This window comes from Trichosurus vulpecula, chromosome 9 (assembly GCF_011100635.1).
Source record: "Trichosurus vulpecula isolate mTriVul1 chromosome 9, mTriVul1.pri, whole genome shotgun sequence".
In the NCBI taxonomy this organism is placed as follows: domain Eukaryota; kingdom Metazoa; phylum Chordata; class Mammalia; order Diprotodontia; family Phalangeridae; genus Trichosurus; species Trichosurus vulpecula.
The window spans coordinates 90,207,413-90,233,967 of record NC_050581.1 but is presented as its reverse complement, the minus strand read 5'-3'; positions in this window follow the sequence as shown (position 1 = coordinate 90,233,967).

Genomic DNA, 26,555 nt, shown 5'->3' with positions numbered 1-26,555 from the left:
TAGTTGTGATGTGAAGAAAATGCACACATACACACAAAATACCATGAAAAAATAAAATTAAAAATAGTGTGCTTTCATCTACATTCAGACTTCATAAGTTCTTTCTCTGGAGGTGAATAGCATTTTTCATCATGAGTCCTTTGGAATTGTCCTAGATCATTGTATTTTTGAGAATAGCTAAATCATTCACAGCTGATCATCGTGATGATATTGCCGTCATTATGTACAATGTTCTCCTGGTTCTGCTCACTTCATATTGCTGTCATTGTGTACAATGTTCTCCTGGTTCTGGTCACTTCACTCACCATCAGTTCATGTAAGTTTTTCCATGTTTTTCTAAAATCATCCTGCTTGACATTTCTTATAGCTCAATAGAGTTCCATCACAATTGTATACCACAACTTGTTCAGCCATTCCCTAATTGATGGTCATCCCCTCAATTTCCAATTCTTTGTCAACACAAAAAGAGTTGCTATAAGTATTTTTGTACATATAGGTCCCTTTCCTTTTTCTTTGATCTCTTTGGGATACAGACCTAATGATGGTTAAAGGATATATATAGTTTCATAGCCCTTTGGGTATGGTTCCAAATTGCTCTCCAGAATGGGTTAATCAGTTTATAACTCCACCAGCAATACATTAGTGTCCTAATTTCCACATATCCCTTCCAACATTTATCATTTTCCTCTTCTTTAGTATTAGTCAATCTGATGGGTGTGAGGTGGTACCTCAGAGTTGTTTTAATTTTCATCTTTCTAATCAATAGTGATTTAGGGCATTTTTTTCATATAAATATAGATAGCTTCAATTTCTTTCTCTGAAAATTGCCTGTTTATATCATTATTTATCAGTTGGGGAATGACTCATATTCTTATAAACTCCAAGGTTATTTTAATAGAGTATAAGTTCTGGCAACTCCAGCCAGCCTTTCAAGCCTCTACAAAGCTCTTTCATAAAGGTCTTGTTCTGTGATTATTATTATCAAAAAAATAGGCCAGCTAGGATCATAGAGGTTCACTATGAATTTGGTGGCAAGGTGGTAAAACTTTAAGTCACAGGGATTCATAAACACCATCTAAGTTGTAGAGAGCCTGTGATCTGCACACACCAAGAAAGTATCCACCACAAGACCACAAAAACTTGAAGCAGGAAAAGAATTGGCAGCCTGAGAGCCTGTCCCCTAGTGTCAACATGGTGCCCCAGTGCCTCTGGTATGGTTTATAACAAACTGAGGAATGCAGAGCTTCAAGAAAATGACCCTTTTTGAATTTATTCATTCAACTTAAGTGAGGACTGCCAAATCTTACCTCGATACTTAGCTGTTCTGTTTGATTCACATCTTTTTCTCAATACCAGCTCTATATTTCTTAAGATTCTGGAATTGTCTTGCTACCTGAAAATTTGTTTGCTCTGCAAATTTAATAATAGTCAATAGTGCTGTGGCAACCAAATAAAAAATAACATGACCCTTGTTTTTTTGAAGACGTGATTTCCTTGGTATGGGGGATTCCCGATGAGGAATACCTTAAATAACAGATATTAGAAACTGATCTTCAATTTATATTCAACAGAGTAGTCAGAGGGAGGACATAAATTCACATCTACTTGATGTTGAAGCTAACTTTTTATCAATTATGCCAGATCAATAGCAACAGAATGTTCACAAGGAGAGAGTTGATACAGGTCCTTCTTTGATGCTCTCATGCCCTATCACATTGGAATATTGTATTTACTTCTGGATACCACATTTTGGAAAGGATGTTGACAGAATTAAATGATTTATTTTTTGACTTGTAATTATTGTTTGTCCTTCATTTTCAAAGAGGACCAATAATATTAGAAGTGATGTCTCAACTTGCTCATGCACTGGGTTTAAGGAAAGCAGAGTTATGCAAAGTTGTCAACCTCACTTTCTCTTCCAGAGTCATTTCAGTCCAGTGGCAAGATAAAAATCAAAACAACTGGCAATGGCCTGAGATGCAGAAGATGACCTTCATATCTTTGATTTCTGACAAAGATCTGAGCATAATACTATGTTGAGCACAGCTATAGACCATCCCTGGGAACTATTAGTCATTCTATCCCTTTAAGTTCAGTTTTGAAATCCCCAGCCACAAGATGCTACATTCAGAGTAGGAAGGAGATTATCCATTGCAATCCCTTCAATTTAAAGGCCAAGAAACTGAGATCAAGGGGCTTGTTTGAGCATGTACATGTGGTAAATAGCAAAACTGTGCCTGGAATTCAGGTTCTCTCACTTAAATTCTACTGTTGTCTCCATTTCATTGTGCTGCTTCTTAGCGATTTACCTATGTGATCTTAGATTACCCTGGGCTGTGGCAATGTGACATTATTAATAATCCAACTGACTGTATTCCAATGGCTCTCTCTCATCAAAGATAGCATACACTTTTAAATGTTCAACTCTTTTTATGCTCTAATACTTTAAGAGGCAGATGTCCTCATTATCATTCCCGTTTAGTGAATTCTAGGGTATGAAAAGGAATGGATTACAGTGAATTAATTATCTTCACAGATCTCTTTCTGAACACATTGCCTGTAGTGCCCTCAAAAGCCTAAAAGGGATTGACAAGTTACTTCTCTATTGCACTGTCAAGTGGGTTTGCTATTTCCGAGTCTACAATAAATGGGTGGGATTGTTTTTCAAGTCAAGAATTTCTTTCCTCTCAGAAGAATACATTTCCTTTAGCTGTGTATATTTACCCATAATTGACAAGTTGTTTTAAGGAATTAAGTATTCCCCAGCTTCTTGGCCTTTGCAGAGAAGAAGATCCTTGAAGGCAATCAACAAGCTGAATGAAACACAGTGTGTTTTCTTAGCTTGTAATTCCTCGTAAGTCAATATCAAGCAAACATTCTTACTTTAAAGGTTAAATGCTTTGAGCATTTTGATAGTAATGAGAGTATTTTCAAGAGTGCAAAATGAGAACGGAAAATTATGCTGTGATTTACATAAAATAGTAACTATTCCACTTTTGTTCAAAGATCTACCTTAGTTCAAGCACTTTACATATTGCTTGTTTATGTTAATGTCTAAGAAAATATTCTCATGAGAAATGCATCTCTATTTTAGTTTGATTTTACATAGCTCAGTTGCCACAGTTGGATTTTGATAAAGTACAAAAGAAAATTAAATCATATTTTTTTCTCAAATTTTTAAGTTTAAATTTCTAGGCAAGTATTTTAAATAATTTGCAGGATCCATAATAAAATGGTGTATTTGTGTTAATCAAAGCAATGTTTCCTGAACTGAATTAAATTTGAGCCTTCAACGCTTCTCACTTGTATTATAGCAAAAGTCTACTGAGTAGTCTACCTTCTCCAATCCATCTGTCCTCAATAATGTTTCTAATATACCTATGGCATTATTCCTCAGCTCAAAAGCCTTCAGTGAATACCTATTGTTTACAGAATAAATTATCAAGCCTGTGCCTTTGTATGCAAATCAATCCACAAAGTGGCTTCAGTCTATTTTTCTAACACTATCCCAATTTATGTATATTCTGGTCAAACTGTATTGCTGAGTGTCTCCAGATTTATCCGTGCTAACTATGGCTTCCCTTTAAACACACGAGTAAGGCTAGACTCGCGCTTCAGACAAATCATTTTACTTGTTGAATGGAGGGTGGATTTCAATGAGGAGAGACTTGAGGAGGGTAGACCTACCAGTATGCAATTGCAGTGGTCCAGATATGAGGTGATGAGGGCCTGTACAAGACTGGTGACAGTATCAGGGGAGAGAAGGGGGCATAATCAAGAAACATTGCAAAGGTAAACTATACAAAGCCTTGGCAACAGACTGGATGTAGCTGAGTGGAAGATAGTGAGCAGCTGAGAATGACATCTAGTTTATGAGCCTAAAGGATGGGGAGGATAGTGTCACTCTCTACAGTAATGAGTTCCATTTTGGATATGTTGAATTTATGATGTCTACTGGAAATACAGATCAAGGTGTCTGAAAGGCAGTTGGATATGCAAGGCTGGAGGTCAGCAGAGAGGTAGAGCAAGACAGATAGCTTTAGGAATCATCAGCATAGAGATAGTAATTAAATTCATGGGAGCTAATGCAATCACCAAGTGAAGTTGTATATAGAGAGAAGATAATAGCAAGAATGCCATATTGCCTGAATTATGTAGTGCATGAAGGGGACTAATGGCAAATAAAGCTAGGGAAAGTTAGTTGGGGTCAGATAGTGAAGGCTTTTAAATGCTAGAATGATATTTTTGTTTAATCTCAGAGAAAATAGGGAATCATGGAGGTTTTTGAGCATGGAAGTAACACAGTCAGTTTTATATTTTAGAAAAAGTGTTTTTTGCGGCTTTGTGGAAAGTAAATTAAAGAGAAGAGAATCCTGAGGAAAGGAGACCAGATAAGAGGCTATTTCAGTAGCCCAGAGGAGATGTGATGAGGACCTGAAACAGTGTAGTGGCTGTATATAATGATTATGACAATTTCTGTTATTTCTTTTATACTTTAAGGTTGATAAAGCTATTTCCTCATCACAATCCTGTGAGTTGAGTAATGTGAGCTTTAGTTTAACTGACATTAATAACACCAAAATTATAATAATAATTTATATATAGCTCTTTACAGCTTATAACTCTTTTCTAATTCAACTATAATTTTTAATGTTGCTACATGCAAAGTACCATGTTATATGTTGGGTTTTGTCCTGACAACCACCCTGAGATAGTTATCTCCATTTTACAGATGAGGAAATAAAGATCCATAAAGTTTAACCAATTTGTCTAGGTTGACGTAGTGAATAAGTAAGGAAAGTGGGACTCTTTCTGCTCTTCTCATTCCTAGCCTATACATGGTGCTTTCCATTCCAGGAAGGGACTTTCTTGGGTTGTTTTGTTTTAATTGTGTTGGGTTGTTTGCTTGTAATTCAAAGTTTCAGGCTGTCTGGGATTCTAAAAATCTCTTAGTAAAATTACTGATTCTTTCATCTTTCCTATGAAATTGAAAATTGCTCATTCATATTTGCAGTATGATTTCTCAGATCTAGACCTATGATTTTATGTAGGTGGCTACTGCAAGCTTATGGATATTGGGGCAGGTTTTTTCTCCCTTATGACAAAAAGAAAATGGAAATAAATTTTAGCAGGTCCTGGAGTACAGCAACAGTATGACAACAAGCCAATGCTGAGTCCTCCTTGGAGATATGGTCTTCTTTTATCTGGAAATAAAGAATAGATCCCTTAATAATGAAAGGCTTGAAATATTCATTTTGGTGATAGTGTGACCTTGAATTTACTACTTTTTCAAAATTTCCTGTATTCAAGCAAGGTCATTTTGTTTTGTTTTGAAATCATAAAAATCTTTTAGGAATCACTTTTTTTGGTGTTTTATAAATATGTGCCAGTTAAGAATTTAACACAATATTCTGAGGATTGTTTATTTTTTTTTAGTTACTGGTTTATATCAAATTAACCTTGGATTACCAATTACATTATCTTTATCTTCTGTTTTTAAAAGGAAATACTCCATTGGATTTGGGGTATTGCTACATAAACTTCATTCAAGGATATATATCTCAACCAAGCTATACTTGCTCATTTCACATGACTCTCACCCATATCCTCACATAAGTTCCTGCACAGGACACACTCAACATAGTGTGGCTCCTCCACATGTTTTCCTGACATCAGAAGAATGCCAATGGACTGTCATTCATTTATTCATTCATCCAAAAATACTTATTAAGTACATACTGTGTACAAGGTAACATGCAAATTGGTGGGGATATAGACACAAAGATGAAATGGTGTCTACCCTTAAGGAGTTTACATTATATTGGGCAGGGGCAGGGAGGGTACAACATGAATGCGGATAACTAAATATCAAGAATTGGGGGGAAGATACTAAAAATTAAGACAGTGGGTCATTTCCAAACTATGTAACCTACATTCTGGACATTCTCCTTTTTCTACTGATAATCAGAATCCTGCCTCTTGATCATGGGCTCTGATAAATGAGCTTTGACCTTATCTTGACTGGAATTAAGCTATCCCATCACTTTTTCGTGTTTTCCAAACAATTTTCCCTGTATACTAGACATTCTTCTCCTCCCAGTGGAATGTGGACTTCTGCCCTTGGGACTTTAAACTATAGTTGCTGAACTTTTGCCTTATTTTACCTGGAACCAGAATGCCACTGTAATTCCTGGCCATTTTCAGCCAGGTTGACATATTCATACCTTCCCTGTCTCCCTCCAATTCTCACTGCTGCTTATATGTTGTTTTTCTCTGTAGAATAAACACTTCTCGAGGAGCTTTGCTTCTATTATATCGTTTGCTTATATTATATCCCCAGCACTTAGCATAGCTCCTGGAACATAGTAAGCAAATAATAAATCATTTTCATTCATTCATTAATTCATTCATTCAGCATAGGCCTCCTGTGGGAGGTGGTACTGAACTAACCCTTGAGGAAGCTAGAGATCACACCAAGTGGAGATAAGGATAGAGTATATTCCATGTATGGAGGACAGCCTGTAAGATGGCATGGTGATGGGAGGAGAGTCATGTATAGGTAACAAAAAGACCCATTTGTTGGAATATGGAATGCATGTAGGAGATAAATACTCAGTAATTCTGGAAAGGATTTTATATATATATATACATATATATATATATATATATATATATATATATATATATATATATATATATATATATATATATATATATGTGTGTGTGTGTGTGTGTGTGTTACTGCTTAGCCTTTCTTCTCACTGTGGGAAATACTTGTCTTTTTTTCTGAAAGCAAAACCATCTAAAAATCTAAACAAAGTTAAGTGATTTAATTTTTGGACTGCTACAGAGTCTCTCTTCTAGGATTGAAGTTGACCAGGTATTTTAGGATTTTTAGACACACTCTTTCTCTCTCCTTATGGACTTAGAAAGAGCAATGAAAGATATGACTTTTTCTTCAAACCATTAAAGTAAATTTTATAAAAAAGATCTGTTCCCATTGAGGCTAACTGGTACTGCTTCACACATTAAGAAGCAATGATAGATGTTCCAACCATGTGTCTTATTTATTTCCTTTTTCATTTTCTGTACTTAACCTAGTTAGAAAGAACAAGAAATAATTTCAAATAGCCATTATTGTTCATAAAAATTCACTAATCTGAAGCAATAACAGAACTTTTTTTATTCACCAGGTCTCTGTCCTGAGATGACAACAGGATGTGCCTAGGAGAGAGGTATGTTGACTGACAACACATTTTAAAATATACTTTTAATTACCTCATGAAGAATGAAATGGACAATCGTTGGGGTAATAATCATGTAAGACTGATTATATGCCAATAGGAGCCAAGGAAATGAAATTAGCCACATAAATTAGTTTAATTCAGAATATCTTTGATATGAAGATCTGCCCTTGATATTGACAAACATTGTCAGTCATTCTGAATATCAAATATTTACCAGAAAAATGTGCTCTGACTTTGAAGATTTGGGGTTGATATACAATCTACTCAAGGATTATATTCCCAGCTATCATTGGTACTTTCAAAAGTTACCTGTGACACAATCTATTCAGGGATCAATACTGACTAGAAGAGAGTGTGTGTATCTGTGTGTGTGCGTGCGCGCGCGCGCGCGTGTGTGTGTGTGTGTGTGTGTGTGTGAGAGAGAGAGAGAGAGAGAGAGAGAGAGAGAGAGAGAGAGACTTTAGCATTCCTAATAGTTTAAATAAGATAAAAAGAAGGGGAAAAATAAAATATATTTATTATTTTTGCGCAGATTGTGATGTTAAAATGCAATTGGGGAAGTGAGAAAAAAGGAAGCATCTGATTAGAATTCAGAATGAATTTAACAAGTTTATGTCAAAGACAATGAAAGAGAATGAGTTTCAGTAGGAAAAGTGCAAATACTACAAGGAAAGAACGACTGGGTGGGAAATTAGTGGGAAATTATGTAGACTATAAGCTATATGTCTTTCCTAAATATAGTGTGATTTCTAAAGAAACAGGCATGAGCTAAGATGCATAGCTATAACACGTAGGAACTTTAAATGCTAGGGGAAAATTCAAAAGAAAGCTATGAAGATGATTGAAGGATTGGAAAATAGGGCCTGTGAGGAATAAGGTAAAGCAACTGGGATTATTTATAACCTATAGATCAGAAAGTTGAAGGGTAACTTAATAATGATCTTTGGTTGGATGAAGGATGATTAGACATTGGTTTTCTTCTGCCATTGAGGAAATAACAGGGAAATGGATTACATGAGTATGTGAGGGATTTAGGTTAGATATAGGAAGGATTTTAAACCTACAGTGGGTTATCGAGGAAGGCTTTTGGCTTTCCTTCCATAGAGACTTTTAAAATGGGATATATTCCTGAATGTCTTGGTATAACACTTTCTGAAGGTAGACCAGACTAACTATTCTTGTACATTCCCTGCAAACTGATTTTTATCTGATTTTTATCAAAAGATAATGCTTTCTTTGATTTTAAATAATTTTACATTGAATAGATATATGGGGAAATTGTAGAGATAATAAGAGGGATGTGGGCATAATGTTTTCAATAATTGATGCCTTTGTTATTTTATACAAATCTGATATTTTAATAAAATAAATATAGCTTACATATATTTTGGCATATTAAATTCATCCCCTAATTTCAATAATACTACAAGCATTGTAATCCAACATAGGAAGCAACAAGTCTGATAAAATGATTATGTCTATGTATGTAGGTATATAGAGTCATCTATATCTATATGAGAGGTGGTATGGCATGGTGACTAAAATATGTGCCTTGGAGTCAGAAAGTTATATGCTCAAGTCCTGATCATAACACTTATGGCCCAAGATAACTTGGATTTTTAAGACATCTTGTATTTTTGCAATTTGTCCTTATTTATTGGTTTTATTTTCATGTGGACTGACTATGTGTAAGCACAATCATGTTCTGAAGGGACAGTAGGGAAGCAGATAGGCTTTATAACTGCAGTACTTGGTGAAGTGTATACTAATAGTAAGTGCCCATGTGATCCTCAACAAATACTAATAACAATAATAATAATACATAATAACAACAATGTTAGTTAACATTTATATAGTAGTTACTATGTACCAGGCACTATGCTGACTGCCTCACAAATATTATCTCATTTGATCCTCACAACAACCCTTAGTGGTAGATGTTATTATCATCTCCCTTTTACAGATGAGGAAACTGAGGCAAACAGAGGTTAGGTGACTTGCCCAGGGTAACCAGGTCTTCCTGACTCTAGGCCTGGCACTCTATTCATTGAGCCATCTCGCTTCCCCAATAAGTTTCAAGTAGCCAAATCCCTACTACCTCTTTTCTATGTGAACCCTGGCTACTTTTCCCCCAAAGCAAGCTCCACTTTTCCTTGGGCCAGGTCCTATCACTTGTTTATTTTCCATCTTTCCTACCATCTCCTGTGAGTTTATGAATTTTACAATGGGCTTTACCCCATGTTCTATTATCCTCTATCAATAAGCCTCTTTACTTCCTCTACCCTCTTCCCTTTCCTTACTTACATACAGTCTGCGGATTTCTAGCTGCTCGTTATCAGAAAGAGGGGGAAAATTATTGCTACTTACATGGTCTATCCCAAGAGGATTAATAATAGCACCTATCTCCCAAGGCTGTTGTGAGGATCTATAAGATAATAACTGTAAAGAACTTAGCACCGTGCCTGACGCATAGTAAGTGCTATGGAAATGTTAATTTTGGCATTATCATCATTATTATTTATCAATGCCAGAACAATTAAAATACTTGCCATTTTATTTATTTCTCCCCATTAGGAGAATAAAATGTTTTGTAACAATTTTTCCATATATTTGTTTTGGTCTTAATCTCTTGTTATTTGGTAAGATTATGATTTTGCATAATCAGGCATGGGATTGTATATGTACAAAAATTACCTATTTATAACATGAAGTGATACACACATATCACATCCTTAAATCACCATTTACCTTGGTTTTTTTTCTTTCAAGCACTTCAGGCATGCTAACGCTTTTTATTTCTGAACATTCTGTTGAAATAGACACAAATTAGTGTGACTGATCACACTTTTGCTGAGTGATTGAATCACTGAGTTATTTAGTGACTGGAACAGGGTCACAGAGTGAATGATTGGGTGAGTGCAAGCATTCACTCTCCAGATTTCCATCCAGGGTTGATTTTTGTATTTGTTTGATTGATTTGTCTACACACTTATTTTGTAATTTCTATGATTTCTCATATGACAATGCCTCACTGCCCCCCCCCCCGAAATTATCTAGAATTTATATTTATATTTGAACATGTTTTCTCCTCAGTAGAATGTAAATTCCTTGAGGAAAGCTTCTATTTCATTTTGGTTTTGTTTCTTTAGCATTTAGCATAATGCCTAACACTTATCGTAGTTAACAAATCTAAATATACTATCTCATTTAATCCTCATAACAAGCTTGTGAGGTAGATGAATATCGTGTTCCCAATTTACAGATAAAGAAACAGAGGCTGAGAGGGGTTAAATTATTTTTGCCCAGTGATGGCTAGTGATGAGACTAACAAAAGATTGGAAGACAGATTTTCCTAACTCCAAATCCTCTGTTTTATATACTATGTCACGCTGCCTCCCACATAGCATGTAGTAGATATTAATATATTTGGTCTGGAAAATTGCAGAAGCTATAAGCTAGACTGAGGATACCTATCTTTCTTAAATTCACACTACCTATTCAGAGCTTATTTAAAGCACTTTTATCTTTTTATTAGTGTATATAAGATAGAATTTGTATATAATTCCCAATTTTAAAAGCACGTGGTAATCAATTTAAAAATTCAACTTTAATATTTTGATAAGGTTCAAAGTATGCTAATAATTTTATGTTTATTATTTTCGGCTCTAGAATGTTGGGAATTTTGTAAATGCTTATTGAAAGGGGGATGTTTTTGTTGATATCATGAGAACAGTGAAATGTGTTTTTGTTTACTAATATATTGTGAATTTTTCACCTCCCTGAGCCTTTACTTCCCTTTTACTTGCCTTGTGATTGCTGTGTTTTGGTACTGCTTGCTACTGCTGTAGAATATTTTAATCTCTATAAAGTTACGTGAGCCTGCTCATTAAACAGAATCACAATTACCCCGCTTTAGTTACAAAGGCCAAGGAAAATCCAATAAGCCAACTACTTGAAAACAGTACCCCTTGGCATTTGGTAGAAACTCTGTTTAGTTGTAGATATTACCTAACGAACGCCCCTAGGTGGCACAGTGTATAGAGTGTCAGGCCTAGAATCAGAAAGAATGGAGTTCAAATCCAACCTTGGATATTCACTAGTTGTGTGACCCTGAATTCTGTTGCCTCAGTTCCTCATCTGCAAAATGAGGTGGAGAAGGAAATGGTAAATCACTCTTGTGTCTTTGCTGATAAAACCCCGAAGATGCTTAATAAGTGCTAATTCATCAGTCTGTCCGTTATGCCTCTACTGGCAAACTTTTATTCAGACTAGTGAGATATTCTTCATTTTGGAGAGGGTAAGATTAGCATTTTTAGAATGCTCATTTAGGACCTGGATGGAGGAGACAACTCTAGGCCACCCACTTAAGTTGAAAAAAAATGCCTCTGCTTCCTTTTGAACAGTATTTCCAAATTAAGTGACAATTTGGGTTGACTTTGCATAGCCTTCACATGGAGACCCCATCTTTGAAGACTTATCTTCATGCTTCTTCATTCCAGAGTGAATGGTAACTCTTGAAAATATAACTAGCACAAGAAAATACTGGGTTTGCCCTGCCTAAAACCTTGCTACCTAATTCTGTAGCCATGTTACAGCAAGGGAAAGACAAATATCATGCTGTTAGAAAAATGTAAAGACAGACAAACACATGAAGCCCATCACTTTTTAAATGGTAAAACTGAGCCAAAGCCACAATCCCTCCCCAGGTTGGGCTTGTGTGATGTAGCCTGAAGGTTATTTTTGCAGCCAAGCAAGAAGCCCAGCAAATATAATGAAAACACTGACAGACACTTAACTATACTGGCACTAGCGGGTAGAGTCATAATTCACTTCATAATACAAATTGATATGTTGTCCAGAGGGGTCCCTGTATTTGTATTATTGAGTGTCTCATGAACAGTTCTGGTTCTGGGCTATAGACCCAGGAAATGAAGCTAAATGGTGCTCCCTGGAATGAATTCTGAATCAGCCACCCTCAATTATAATTGGCGATATCCTTAGGGTAAGCAACAATGGAAATTTACCATAAAGACCTGAAATATAAAATGATAGAACAAAGTGAAGGGGGAAGGGGAAAAAAACATAAAGAAACAAACTTTATTTCTATTTAAAGTGTAAGTCCTTCTCCCCATAGGGCCAAACAACTTAAAAGCAGATCGGCAATTGAGGTGAATGAGGGCAATGTGCTTTTAAGTGTGGAGCCTTGTTGAACTCAGAGCAAGGACACTGTGCATTTGCAAAATCACGTGGGAGCTCAAGTTCAGCTACCCCCTTGATCTTGCTGGCCCAGCCTTCCTAAGTGCTTTATAATATAATGCAAATGACTTACATCTATGATCATTGCCTTTCCAAATATCAATTTTGTCTCTAATGACTTGTCCTAGAAAGGTCATGTCAGAGCCTATTCAAAATGTCCTTTTAAACAACTGAAGGAATTCAGGGTATATGCTCACAGTATTAAGTGTTGCATAACATTTTGCTGTAGTCTTCACCCTTGCCCTCGATTGAAAAGGTTATAGTGTCACTCACATCTTTAGAGGCAAATTCCCATTTCATATGCTATTTTCCCCACTTGCAAACAATCCTTTCTCAGAGCGATTATACAAGAAGCTCAGATCCTGTCTTAACTTAGAATCTATGTGGCAGAATGAAAACAAGGCAAAATTAGGAGTCAGGAATTCTGGACTCAGAGCCCAGAAAAGCAACTAATGACCTGTGTGTCCTTGAGTAATTGAATTGCTTTGTCTGGGCCTCAGTTTCCTCACTTGTAAAATGAGAGGAGCTAGAACAGATCCTTTTGTGAGGTCTTTTGTGAAGTTCCATCATACCATTTAAGCCCAAAAATGAAAGAATTATTTAAATTGTGAGGATTCCTGTAGCATTTTGGAATAGCATGGGCAAGATGCTTGGGAGCAATTTCCTCTCAATTACTGATGAGAATAGTACTAGAGACAATATGAATAATTAAAATTCACATTTCATCCAAAGACCTCAATATATTTAATTGTTCCACCTCCTCCTCCTCTACCAGGCCATTTACTGGAGAGCCAAATAATGAGCAAAAACTGGTTTGTGTTTCATCTCTGTTTATAATCCTACCGCCCTCCCACTCCCCCCAGTAAAAGTTTTATGGAATGAGAATTTTCAAAACATAGGAAAGAAGAGAAAGACAAACAAGACACATTTCAAACAGATAATTCTCCCCCCAACCCCCTCACCCCAGCTCAATCTCTACCTCTCCCTCCCCTCAACATACACATGCATTCACATTCTGATTTTTGTTAATTAGTGAAGATTTTCCTAATCGAAATGATAAAACTATGTAGATAGAGTTAGTGAGTGATTTGGTTAGGAACTAAGGGGAGAGGATTTATAGAACCATCATAGTGCTGGAAGGGCCCTTAGAGACCATCTACACTAATCCCTTCATTTTACAGTTGAGGAGCAGCCTGGAGAGATTAAGTGATTTGCTCAAGGTCACAATAGTAATTGATAACTCCTTCCACCAAACCACACAGAGCTGTCAGCCATACCAACAGCCCAGCTCCTAAGATGAAAACACCCTAGTCAGATGAGAAACAAGGAGTGTAGGACTTGGACCAGATGAGGTTTATGATAAATTCAATTGAATTCAACAAAGATTTATTAAATACCTACTGTGCAAAGAAAATTGCTTGGTATCAGGAGACAAAAATTTTAGATGATATAGGGTCCTTCTCTTCATTCATAGTGGGAATGAGACACATTCTATACCGCCTATTAAATGCACTAGAAAATTACAAAATAAAGTGTTAACTGAACTCCAAGCAGAATTAGGAAATAAGTTTTAAAGATGAGTAGAAACTTAATAGGAAAAGATGGGGGTAGAAGCATATCTGCTAAAAAAAAAACAGTGTAAATCAAGGAACGGAGGTGGAAAATCACACAGGACATTTTTGGGGGTGCAGAACATAGAGCCATAAAATAGATATATGAACAGAAGATTGAGATTAAGCCTATTGAATTCAAATTCAAACATCAAAAGACAATTTTAAGTACATATTATATGTGGAGCACAATCATGAATTACTCTATAGCCCTTGCCCTTACAGAATTCGAAATCTAGTAACACCAAAATGAAACAACAGAGAATTGGTCTATAATGATAGGAACAAACAAAGGACCATGCAAAGTCTGAGGAAGGAAAGATAATTTCTGCCTGGATACTAGAGAAGGCTCCATGGAAGAGATTTCACTTAGATTAAGGTTGAAAAATAGATAAATTATTAATTTGATGAGATACAAGGAGAAAGCACTCCAAGTTTTGGCACCTTCATGTGCAAAGGCACAGTGCTGAGAACAGTCCAGTTATTATTCCCATCCTCCTACACATTTTTTTCTTTTATAAGCATTTTATATTTTAAAACAGATGACTCCACTTTAAAAAATACACCAATATATTTCAATAAATAGAATGCAAGTTGATGCATTTACAGTTATGCACCACATGAGAACCCTGTCAAGTTATAATTTTAAAATTGACTGTTAAATCAACATGAGAAATTATGGTGTCAAACTGAAAAGTTTAAGTAGTTGCATAGAATATTACCATGTTTTAGCACTTTTAAGATCATTGAAAACAAAAAGGAAGGTAGTCAGAAATATAGCATTTGTAGCAGAAGTGTGACTTAATGCTGGAAAACAGAAGATAGGGCCATGAATGAAAGGCTTTAGAGTGTGGAGTTTAATTGGGAGCCAGTGAAGGCTTTTGAATGGATGTGTACATAATAGTGATAATGTCTTGGTAGTTGCCTCATGGATTGATGTTGACAGAGAATGGAGTTAGAGAGATCAGTAAGGAGACTCTAACAGTAGTGCAGACAAGAGATAGTGAAATTCTGGATTAAAGAAAGAAAGCCAAGGTCTTGTTCTTCCTAAGAGTATGGGGAATTATAGATCTAAATGGTCACTGAGTCAAATTCACTCTCACCTTCCTAGAAAACAAATAAATGGGTGGAACGTGGGTTTGGAGAGACATGGACAGAATTCTGAGATCTAGGATTGGAAGATCATTTCTGGAGTAATTAGGAGGAGAAAGTGAGAGGGACAAGCTTATTTTAGATGCCTGTGAGGACTGGAACCTGAAATCCAAAAAGAAGTATGGATCCTATTATGTCTTTTTTTGTCCTATAGAGTGTCTAGGAAATGCTTCCCTCTTCCCCCCACAAAAGTGATTCTTTCGCAATGCCTAAGACAACACTAATTTAAGATGTATATGAGTTTATAAAATATGTTCTTTTGAAAATGCAAAGGCCTCCTTAATATCACCTGCCTCCTATTTGTAGACATCCACACTTTAATGTGACACAGTTTAGGTAAATCATTTCCCTTCTAATTTCTAGCTAGGGAGAAGCAATTTTGAATGATTAGGAAGCACAAGGAGAAAGGACAAGCTAGGGTACTATGTTATAGTGGGAACTTTGGAGAAGCCACAATCAAACATGAGAAAAGTGGGAAACTGGAAGTGGAGTGGAAAATGCATCAAGAAATAGGAAAAAAGAAGGGCATGTGAGAAAAGGCAAAACAAGTCCCTAATTAACTCAGCAATACTACATAGGATGAACTTGGGCACTTCTTCTTACCCCTTGAAATTGTGTAGGAAGCTGCTCTTCTCTTTGTAAAATGGGATTTGTGAGGGAAACTCCATCAATCTCACTGCATTGCCCTGAAGATCCTGAAATAATAGACAAGGGGCAATGGAGGGGTGCATGGGAGGAGCCTACCTTATTTCACAATGTTCCTTTTCACATAATCTACATTCCATACGAAATGGTCAAGATAATAATTTCTCTTTGAGCTTGACCTCCTTTTTCTGCTCTGCATTCTCAAAAGCTATTCTCCAGACCCATAGTGCATTCCCTTCTCTTCTCTCATACATTGAAGTCTTCCTTTTCTTTCAAGCTCAAGCAAGACATCAACTTTTATCTAAAGCCTTCCTTGATTCTTCCAAATGAAATTATTTAATTTTTAGAGTACCTTCTTTAAATCTGTTCTTGTATCTTCTTTCATACCATTTTATACAATCAATCATTATTTGTATGCATATTTTGGTATTTTTGCCCTCCTTTGCATCTCTAGCACTTAGGATAGCACAATGCCCAGTACATTATAATAAATACTTGTAGAATGATTACTTATCATATCTCTCTAAGTAAATTGTAAACTCTTCAAGGGCAGAGACTCATTTTTTATTTTTACATCCCCATGGCCAATCATAGAGCAATGCCTTGAAAAATAAAGTAACTGAATACTTGAGCCAACTTCTCTATGCTTGTCATATGAGCCTACTGCTAGCTCAAGATTCTGACTTTATGACAATAGATGGGAAACCTACCTTTTCTACATGATTCTCTGGATAAACTTCATTTCCCCTTCTTTTTCGTGCTGAGTTGGTTTAGTGGAGAAATAGACAAGACCTCTTGAGGTAACCTAGGGATACCCATTAGACACAAACCAATAAAACATCAAAAATTTGTGAGGTGCACAGCTCAAGGTAAAGATTATCTCAACCCCACCCCCTTACTCTATGACAATTGGAAGTTGAACTTGTGATTTAGTAGTCATAAATGTAGACTAAATTTAGGAAACCTGTTATCTTGCTTTCTACTTAAATTATTGGCTTTCTATTCAATGCTAGAATAAACACAGACACTCACTGTAAAATATAATCAACAACATTATATTTGTAAAGCGTTTTTAATTTTTCCAATAAAATAGAGGGAGACTATAATTACATTATTAAGATTAAACATCTAAAAATTATGTTTTGATTGCAAACTGGTAGGGTACTGGAGAGAGAAAGTAAAGGATTGACATATTGGTAAACTATCCACCCACATATAATTTTTAGTTAGCACTGGATGGCAAGTCAGGAATGCTAGAGTTAACTTTTTAAAAATGCATTCAGCCAGACAAAGTTAATTTTTCAAAACTATTATCAATTAAAATACTCATTCCCCAATACCCAGAGCTACATGCTGTGCATGTAGTTTCAAATTCATTAGTCAACACTTGAGCACCCTTTATTAGTTTGTGCAGGTACTGGGGAAAGATTTCCAGTTCTTAGTAGTAAAGTAAGCTGAATTTATCTAATTTCCTGAGTAGCCAAATAGCTAACCTTGGGGAGTAATAGTAGTATTAATGCTAGATGAGTTAATGCCAGGTGGTGTAGTGGCTAGAGTATTGGTCTTTAGTGACCTAAGCTGAATTTATCTAATGTCTAGAATAAATAGATAGCTAACCTTGGGGAAAATAGTAATATTAATGGTAAACGTGTTATATGTAGATGGCTAGGTGTTATAGTGACAAGATCACTGGACTAAAGATTTTCAGACCTTAGTAGTGAACTAAGATGACTTTATCTAACTACCTAAGTAACAAGATAGGTAACCTTGGGAAGAAATGGTAGTATTGTTGCAAAATGAGTTAAATTTATGCAGCTAGGTGGTGCAAAGAAAAAGATCACTAGACCTGGGAGAAGGAAGAGCAGAGTTGAAATGTAGGCTCAGGCACTTACTAGATGAATGACTCTGAAAAAGTAAGAACTTCTCTGGGCCTCAGTTTCCTCATCTTCAAAATGAGGATAATACTATCTAGCACCTTCTTCCCAGGGCTGTTGTTATAGTAAAATGAGAGGATATTTGGAAAACACTTTGCCAGCCTTAATGTACTATATTTGTAGTTCCTACTCTGAGGGTTGTCATAATAACTTCTAGTTTTGGCCATGGTTAGATTTCTAAAGACTTTTCAAACCCTTGATGTGAATACTAAATCTGAGTTATTATTTATTGATGATTTTTTTCCAGAACACAAATCACATTTCTCCATACCTTTTACTAACATGAAAAAATAAAGAAAGATAGAAAGAATGAAAGAAAGAAAGAAGGAAGGAAGGAAAAAAGGAAGGAAGGAAGGAAGGAAGGAAGGGAAAGAGGAAGGAAGAAAGGAAGGAAGGAAGGAAGAAGGAAGGAAGGAAGGAAGGAAGGAAGGAAGGAAGGAAGGAAGGAAGGAAGGAAGAGCAACAAAGAAAGAAAGAAATTAAGATGGGTAACAATTTGATAAACGATGCAACATGTACAAGAGATTTGACTTGTTGTAATTGGTCCCAGACAGTAGAATTATAAGCCATTGAAGGAAGCTCCAGAGAGAACAATTTGATGTAATATAAGGGGAAGTTGGGGGGAGGAGCCAAGATGGCATATGGAAAGCAGGAACTTGCTTAAGCTCTCCCCCAGGTCCCTCCAAACACCTATAAAAATGGCTCTGAACAAATTCTAGATCTGCACCCACAAAATAGCAGAGGGAAGCAGGGCTGCAACCTAGGACAGCCTGGCTGGTCACTGGGAAGGGTCTATCACATGGAGCTGGGCACAGAGCAGAGCAGAGCCCAGCATGGGCCATGCCAGGACCAACCAGACCAGGAGCCAGGTAGAACAGGCCACAGGGCCCTGAATAACTGAACTGTGGCAGTTACCAGACTTCACAACCCACAAAAGCCAAAGACAACAGAGAAGGCTAATGGGAAAAGCTCCTGGGACAGAGTGAAAGAGTGTGTGGTCAGCCACCACCCTGGGGGTAGGGGAGGTGGTGCAGCACTGAGGCTGCATCCAGAGCTACAGATGCAGTTGCTTCTGGCCCCAGGCCCACACGGTGGGAGGAATTAAGCAGCAGATTAGAGTGGGAATGCAGAGCCTGCCTTGCCCTGCCTGGATCTGGGCCGCAATCCTGGTTGGTGGTTCTTGGGGGAGAAGGAATGCTGGTGTGGCAGAGCTTGTTGTGTAATAGTAGCTCTGAAAACAGCAGTGCAACCCCTCAAGCTTGGGACAAAGTATTCTCTACTCTACAAGCAGTCATACCACGACAAAAAGTTCAAGGGTCAAGTAGTTGGCTGGGAACCTGGGAACATGAACAAGCAGTGAAAATGGACTTAGAATCAGACTCAGACTTTGATATCTTTTTTTGGTGACAAAGAAGACCAAAACATACAGCCAGAAGAAGTCAACAAAATCAAAGAGCCTATATCAAAAGCCTCCAAGAAAAACATGAACTGGTCTCAGGCCATGGAAGAGCTCAAAAAGGATTTGGAAAAGCAAGTAAGAGAAGTAGAGGAAAAATTGGGAAGAGAAATGAGAATGATGTGAGAAAACCATGAAAAAGAAGTCAATGACTTGCTAAAGGAGACCCAAAAAATACTAAAGAAAATAACACCTTAAAAACAGACTAACTCAAATAGCAAAAGAGCTCCAAAAAGCCATGAAAGGTAAAATTACCCAAATGGAAAAGGAGATCCAAAAGACCACTGAAGAAAATACTACCTTAAAAATTATATTGGAGCAAGTGGAAGCTAGTGACTTTATGAGAAACCCAGGTATTATAAAACAGAACCAAAGGAATAAAAAAATGGAAGACAATGTGATATATCTCATTGGAAAAACCATTGACCTGGAGAATAGATCCAGGAGAGATAATTTAAAAATTACTGGACAACCTGAAAGCCATGATCAAAAAAGAGCCTAGACATCATCTTTCAAGAAATTATCAAGGAGAACTGCCCTGATATTCTAGAGCCAGAGGGTAAAATAGAAATTGAAAGAATCCACCGATCACCTCCTAAAAAAGATCCCAAAAACAAAACTCCTAAGGAATATTGTGACCAAATTCCAGAGCTCCCAGATCAAGGAGAAAATACTACAAGCAGCCAGAAAGAAACAATTTAAGTATTGTTTAAACACAATCTGGATAATACAAGATCTAGCAGCTTATACATTAAGGGATTGAAGGGCTTAGAATATGATATTCCAGAAATCAATGGAGCTAGGATTAAAACCAAGAATTACCTACCCAGGAAAGCTGAGTATAATGCTCCAAGGCAAAATATGGATTTTCAATAAAATAGAGGACTTTCAAGCTTTCTCAGTGAAAAGACCAGAGCTGAATAGAAAATGTGACTTTCCAATACAAGAAGCATGAAAAGGTAAATGAGAAAGAGAAATCATAAGGACTTACTAAAGTTGAACTGTTTTGTTTACATTCCTACATGGAAAGATGATATGCATAATTCATGAGACGTCAGTATTAGGGTAGGTGAAGGAAATACATACATACATATATATATGCATATATATGTATATGCATATATATGTATATGTATATATATACGTGTGTATATATATACGTATGTGTGTATATATATATATACATATATATATATGTATATATATATATATATATATATATATATACAGAGAGAGAGAGAGAGGGTACATGGTGAGTTGAATATGAAGGGATGATATCTAAAAAAATCAAATTAAGGATGAGAGAGGAATATAATGAGAGAGGGAGAAAGGAAGTGATTGAATGGGGTAAATTATCTCACATAAAAGTAGCAAGAAAAAGCAGTTCTGTTGGAAGTGACGAGAGGGCACATGAGGGGGGAATGAGTGAATCTTGCTCTCATCAGATTTGACTTGAGGAGGGAATAACATACACACTGAATTGGGTGTCTTACCCCACAGGAAAGAAGGAGGAAGGGGATAAAAAAGTGGGGATGATAGAAGGGAGGGCAGATAGGGGGAGGAGGTAATCAAAAGCAAACACTTTCAAAAAGGGACAGGGTCAAGGGAGAAAACTGAATAAAGGGGGTTTGGGTAGGAGGGAGCAAAATATAGTTAGTCTTTCACAACATGAGTATTGTGGAAGGGTTTTGCATAATGACACACATGTGACCTATGTTGAATTGCTTGCCTTCTTAGGGAGGGTGGGTGGGGAGGTGTATCAACAATCCAGCTAGCGGCTTCTGTAGGGGTGTAAGATCCACCAACAACCAGCACCCAGAAAGCTACCAACACAGGTCCTTTCGATCTGCTTTACTTAAGGAAAGCAACGTTAAGGGGTTAACAATCTTACTTTAATCCAGCATACAAATAACAACCACGTAGTTCAGGGGGAAAAGCCAGCACCCTGAATTACACACCAAGTACAATTCCTAGTTATCAATATCTGGGTGTGCAGCCGGAAGCTCCTTAGAAAAGCTGGCCCAGAGTCACATGCCACTCCTGCTGTGGCTCAGAGCTCCAAGGAAGAATGCTAACCTTTGCATTTATGTATCTTGTTCAGGGCAGGAGGGCCCTGACCTTACCCAGACTGGGCATGGAGAAGTTCCCCACCCCCAATGCCACATCAGATACAAATCAATGGCTCCCAATTGTCTCAGTGCTGAGAAATACAAAAACATCCCACTTTATCTGCCCCATTCAAACAAAGGCCACAATCATTAAAGGTCAACAGCAAAAAGTCCCACCTTAATTACTATCACAGGAGGGAAGTGGGGAGAGAATTTGGAACTCAAAGTTTTAAAAGCAGATGTTAAATAAAAAGGTGTTTTTGCATATAACTGGGAAATAAGATATACAGGCAATGGGGCATAGAAATCTATCTTGCCCTACAAGAAAGTAAGGGAAAAGGGGATGGGGTGGGGAGTGGGGTGGCAGAAGGGAGGGCTGACTGGGGAGTGGGGCAATCAGAATATATGCCATCTTGGCGTGGGGGGGGAGGGTAGAAATAGGGAGAAATTTGTAATTCAAAATCTTGTGGAAATCAATGCTGAAAACTAAAAATATTAAATAAATAATAAAATACAAAAAAAGAAAAAAATATAAGGGGAACTCTTCATAATAATTAGAATTGTAGTAGGATGGACCGACTCGGAAGGTAATGAGACCTTTATCACTAGTGATCTTTAAGTGGATACTAAGTGACCGGTCATTAGTGTCAGTGTGAGGGGTATTCTTCCTCACCATGTGTGGCTTACAAATAATGATTCTGGAGGTCCTTCCAACTCCAGCCATATGTGATTCATGTTAATGAAAAGAAGAAACATATCTCTTTCATTCTTTGTGATAATCTTTGAATAATTGAAGGCCTTAAGTTCCTTTTTAAAATAAACAATTTTCATTCTGATCTATATGCTTTCATTCTTCAAAAAGATTAGGTGATATTTGGGGAAGTGTGTAATAACAAGTAGGAAAATTATTTTTAAAAATTATTATTTATTATTTTATTATTATTTGTATGATTGCACCCAAATGTCTAAAGTAGATTTACTTCAATCATAATCAGTGATAAATATCTAGAAGAAAGAGATACAGGTGAAAATAATTTCCTTTGAGGGAAATAAGCTAGCAATCCATCACTAATCTCAACAACATGGTCAACTTTTCAGACACAACTGCCTTCCAAAGGGATTTAGTTTGACTCATTAAATAAAGACAAAAATCAGATCTAACCTCACATTTCATGGTAGAAATGGAGCCATGGAAGTAGTACAGATAGGTCCTCATAAGTGGGAATAACAAATCCCATAAAGTGTTCCTATTCTTTGAATTTGCACTGTATATTTTGAGTTGGAACCAATTACCATGTTTTACATAATGATAACATCTAACCTTGCAGGCATTCAGGAATTCATTATTAGTACTAATTGGGACTTAGCTATACGTCACAAGAGCTCTCTTTTCTATAGCACAATGCTTCTAAAGTACTCTTCTAACAATGTCTATCTGAGGTAAATTGTCCAAATATTAACATGCCTATGTAGCCTCATGTCCTAACGGACAGAGATCTAGCCTTGAAGTCAAGAAAACCTGGGTTTAGCTCTTGCCTCTGAAGTATGCTAGTTGAGTAATCTTGGGCAAATCATCTAACATTTCAGTATCCAAAATAACCCAATAAAACTAAATTGTAAAGCAGTTGCTCGTATGCCTTGGTGGCACAGAGTTCTTCATAGGGGGTTCTCTATACCCAAGGTATCAAACATGAGGCTGCAGCTGCAGGCTTCTTGCATCCCACAATACTCCTGTGTGCCACCCGGGTAAGATTAAAATATAATTGGGAAATACTTAATAAATAAATTTTTAAAAATAAATTTTAGCTATCTCTAGGGTGTGGGAAGGGGGGGACAGAAAAAGAAAAAAAGTTACATCATAATTTTATTTTATATTTAAAAGAAATAGCAAGTTGTACATAATAGATTTGTAGTTTCATGCATAATCATCTTTTTTTCCTATTCTACTATGTTATGGAAATGCTTGCTTTATTTCTTAATGTGAGAACTAAAATAAAAATAAAAATTATTCAATATTATATTTTTAACTAAGTCCATATGTATCCCTCTGGGATTGTTATATATGGATCAGTGATCACTGGCTTAGATGAACAAATTCATAAGTATAGAGAAGAATGTCACAAAGTTAAATATTGTACAGAAACCCAAGAGGTAAAAAGATCGTGTGACTTTCCCAGAGTCACCTGGCTAATAAACATCTGAGCAAGACTTAATCCAGCGTTTCTGACTCTATATGCAGTGTTCCTTTCATTACACAATCCTGACTCTCTAGCTTCAGAATCGGATGCAAAGTTTAACATAATGAAAACCTTAATTGGTGGAACCAGTATTATTATGAGGCTATTTATTACCTGAGTCTCCTGGAGAAAGCAAACTACTGAATTAGTCTATATTCAGCTACATGCCAACTGGATGGGACAGATGGAGATAGTTACTTCACTGACAATCTCTGTTCCCTGTTGGAGTTACCAGTTGAATATCAAATCTAATTCAATATGTTAGCTTTGGGGATGATGTGAAACCTGATTACTTCAAAGACAGATTCACTCTCCACAGTATCTTCCATATTACCCACACCAGGAGCCAACATGAAAATCCCTGAATGATCTAGTTCCTCCCCACATTTCCAGGCTTATTTCACTCCACTTGGATTCATTTAGGAACATATATTGGAAGATAGTTTTTGAACCTTAGAGATCAAGTTCAATGCCCCTCATTTTACCCATGAGGAAACTGTGGTTCAGAGAGGTTATGTGACTTGTTTAAATTTGTACAGCTAGCAAATGACTCAGGAGGCTTCAAACTCAAGTTTTCTGGAAGAAAAACCGAGCATTCTAACCATGGCACAACAAATTGATACTAAGTTTTGTCCTGCCATTTCTGTCTGCCAGTCATTAATACTTTCAGGCCAGCTCACATACCTGGAATTTATCCCCTCATCGTCACTGCCTCTTCTTTCAAAACTTCGTTTATGTATCACTGCTTTCATGAAGCCTTCCCAGATCTTCCCACATGACAATGTTTTCTCCTTCATTTAGTCAATCAACTAGCATTTTGAAATACCTACTACAGGAAAGACACTATGCTAAGCAATAGGGATACAAACAAGGGCAAAAAACCCCCACAAACAAAACAGTCACTGATCTCAAAGAGCTCATTGTCTAATAGGAGAGACCATATGAAACAACTATTTTCAAACAAGGTATATCCAGGATAAACTGAAGATAATCAATAGAGGAAAGGCACTAACAGTAAGGGGGTTCAGGAAAGGCTTCTCATAGAAGGCAGGCTTTTAACTAGTATTTCAAGGAAGCCAGGGAGGACAGAGAACTGAGATGAGGAGGGAGAGAATTCCACACAGGGGGTACAGTCAGTGAAAATGTAAAATCAGGAGATGGATTTTCTTGTGTATGGAATAGAAAGGATGTTGTCATTAGATCAAAATGTACCTTAGGGGACAGTGGTGAGGAAAGTATCAGAACACTGGAATTGTTGGAGGGGGGCAAATTATGAAGTTCTATGAATGCCAAAGGAAGGTTTTACTTTTGATCTTGGAAGTAACAAGGAGCCACTAGAGTTTATTGAATGGGGATGGGGGCCTGATCAGATCTCCACATTAGAAAGAGTAATTTGACAGCTGAGAGGAGGATGGATTAGAGTGCAGTAGACACTTGAGGCAGGAAAGCCAACCAGCAAACTATTGCAGTAGACTAGATGAGAGGTAGTGAGGGCCTATACCAGCTTAATGGCAGTGTCAGAGGAGAGAGGAGGTGTCTTTTTTCGAATTTTATTTTCCAGAGTACTTTGTCAAGATCTTATGCTATCTTACATAGAATTTTCACCTTACTGTCCTAGTAGTTCTTCAAACAAAGGGGTTGTACTGTTTTTCATGTCTTTTTCTACAACTCCTTGGCATACGAAAGGTTTAATATTCATTATTTTGTAGGCACTATCTAACTTTGATTTAAATTCTTTTAGCTAAAGTTTCTGGATTCTGTTTCTCATTTTTTATTCACCCATATGTATTGTTAGTCACTTTGTATAACATTTCATGCACTTCACTCCTAGGCTTTTTCTCCATTAGGATATAATTAGCATAGAAAGTGGGTCCCCAAATTGCTCTCTGGTTTTATCCCCATTATGACTAATGATGAGCTGACAAATGAAGCTTAGGAGACTGGATCACATTTCATTCTATCCAGGTGGTTACTATCCCAATGTGACTATTTCTAGGGTTAGCTATGGCAGAAATAAAGACATTTTTGGAAAATCATCTTTTCAGTTTCATAGCATGTCTACATTTCCTATCTCTGTTTAGGGGGAGAGGGTGGGAGCTTTGTTGTTTTAATCTAGCAAGGGCAAGAGATTCATGGAATCAACATCGTCTTCTTGGCTGTTCTACCTCTGCGTTGAAAATGGCATCCAAAAATTATCACATCAGGAGCCACTAAAGAAAACAGTAGGTTTGTGTAGAACATTTAAAAGGCTTTTTAAAATGTTTTCCTGCCTCATCTCCTGCCATTCTATTTTCCTTGGATTTCAGCTAACTGAAATCCATTTGTGCCCCATTTGCTTATTTAGTAATCATCTGTTTTTGCTGTGGCTTTGCACAGCAAAAAATGTTAGTGGTTTCTTTCTGTATACCTCTTTCCTCAAACAACCACTTTTAATCTATACATCATGTAGAAAAAATATCAATACATAATTCCAGGGAAAGAAAAGATGCTGTTCTGTGTTTCTAAATCACACTCGGACTTCAAAATAGGTAAATGAACATTTCAATTTTAACAGTTTAACATTCTGGTATAGCAAGAGGGGAAGGAACAGATTAATTCAAGTATCACAGACACAACTGCTACTGTATCCAGGTATATTTATAGGTATGTATATGTATATTTGGCTGCAGTAGTAGTAGCTATGTTCCTGTATACTGCGTACATTAAAAAATTATGGGACCTAGGATTGCATCAGTGTAGATAGTTGCCAGTAATGAACTCCCTCTACCAACACAGAGAAGAACTTCTCTTTGATAAGTAGTCTTAGAGATTGGTCTGGGACACAGAGCCAATATATTTCACAGGTAGAAATTGAATTCAAGTCATCCTGACTCTAAAGTGGTTTTCCTCCACTGTTCCCTGCTTCTTCTA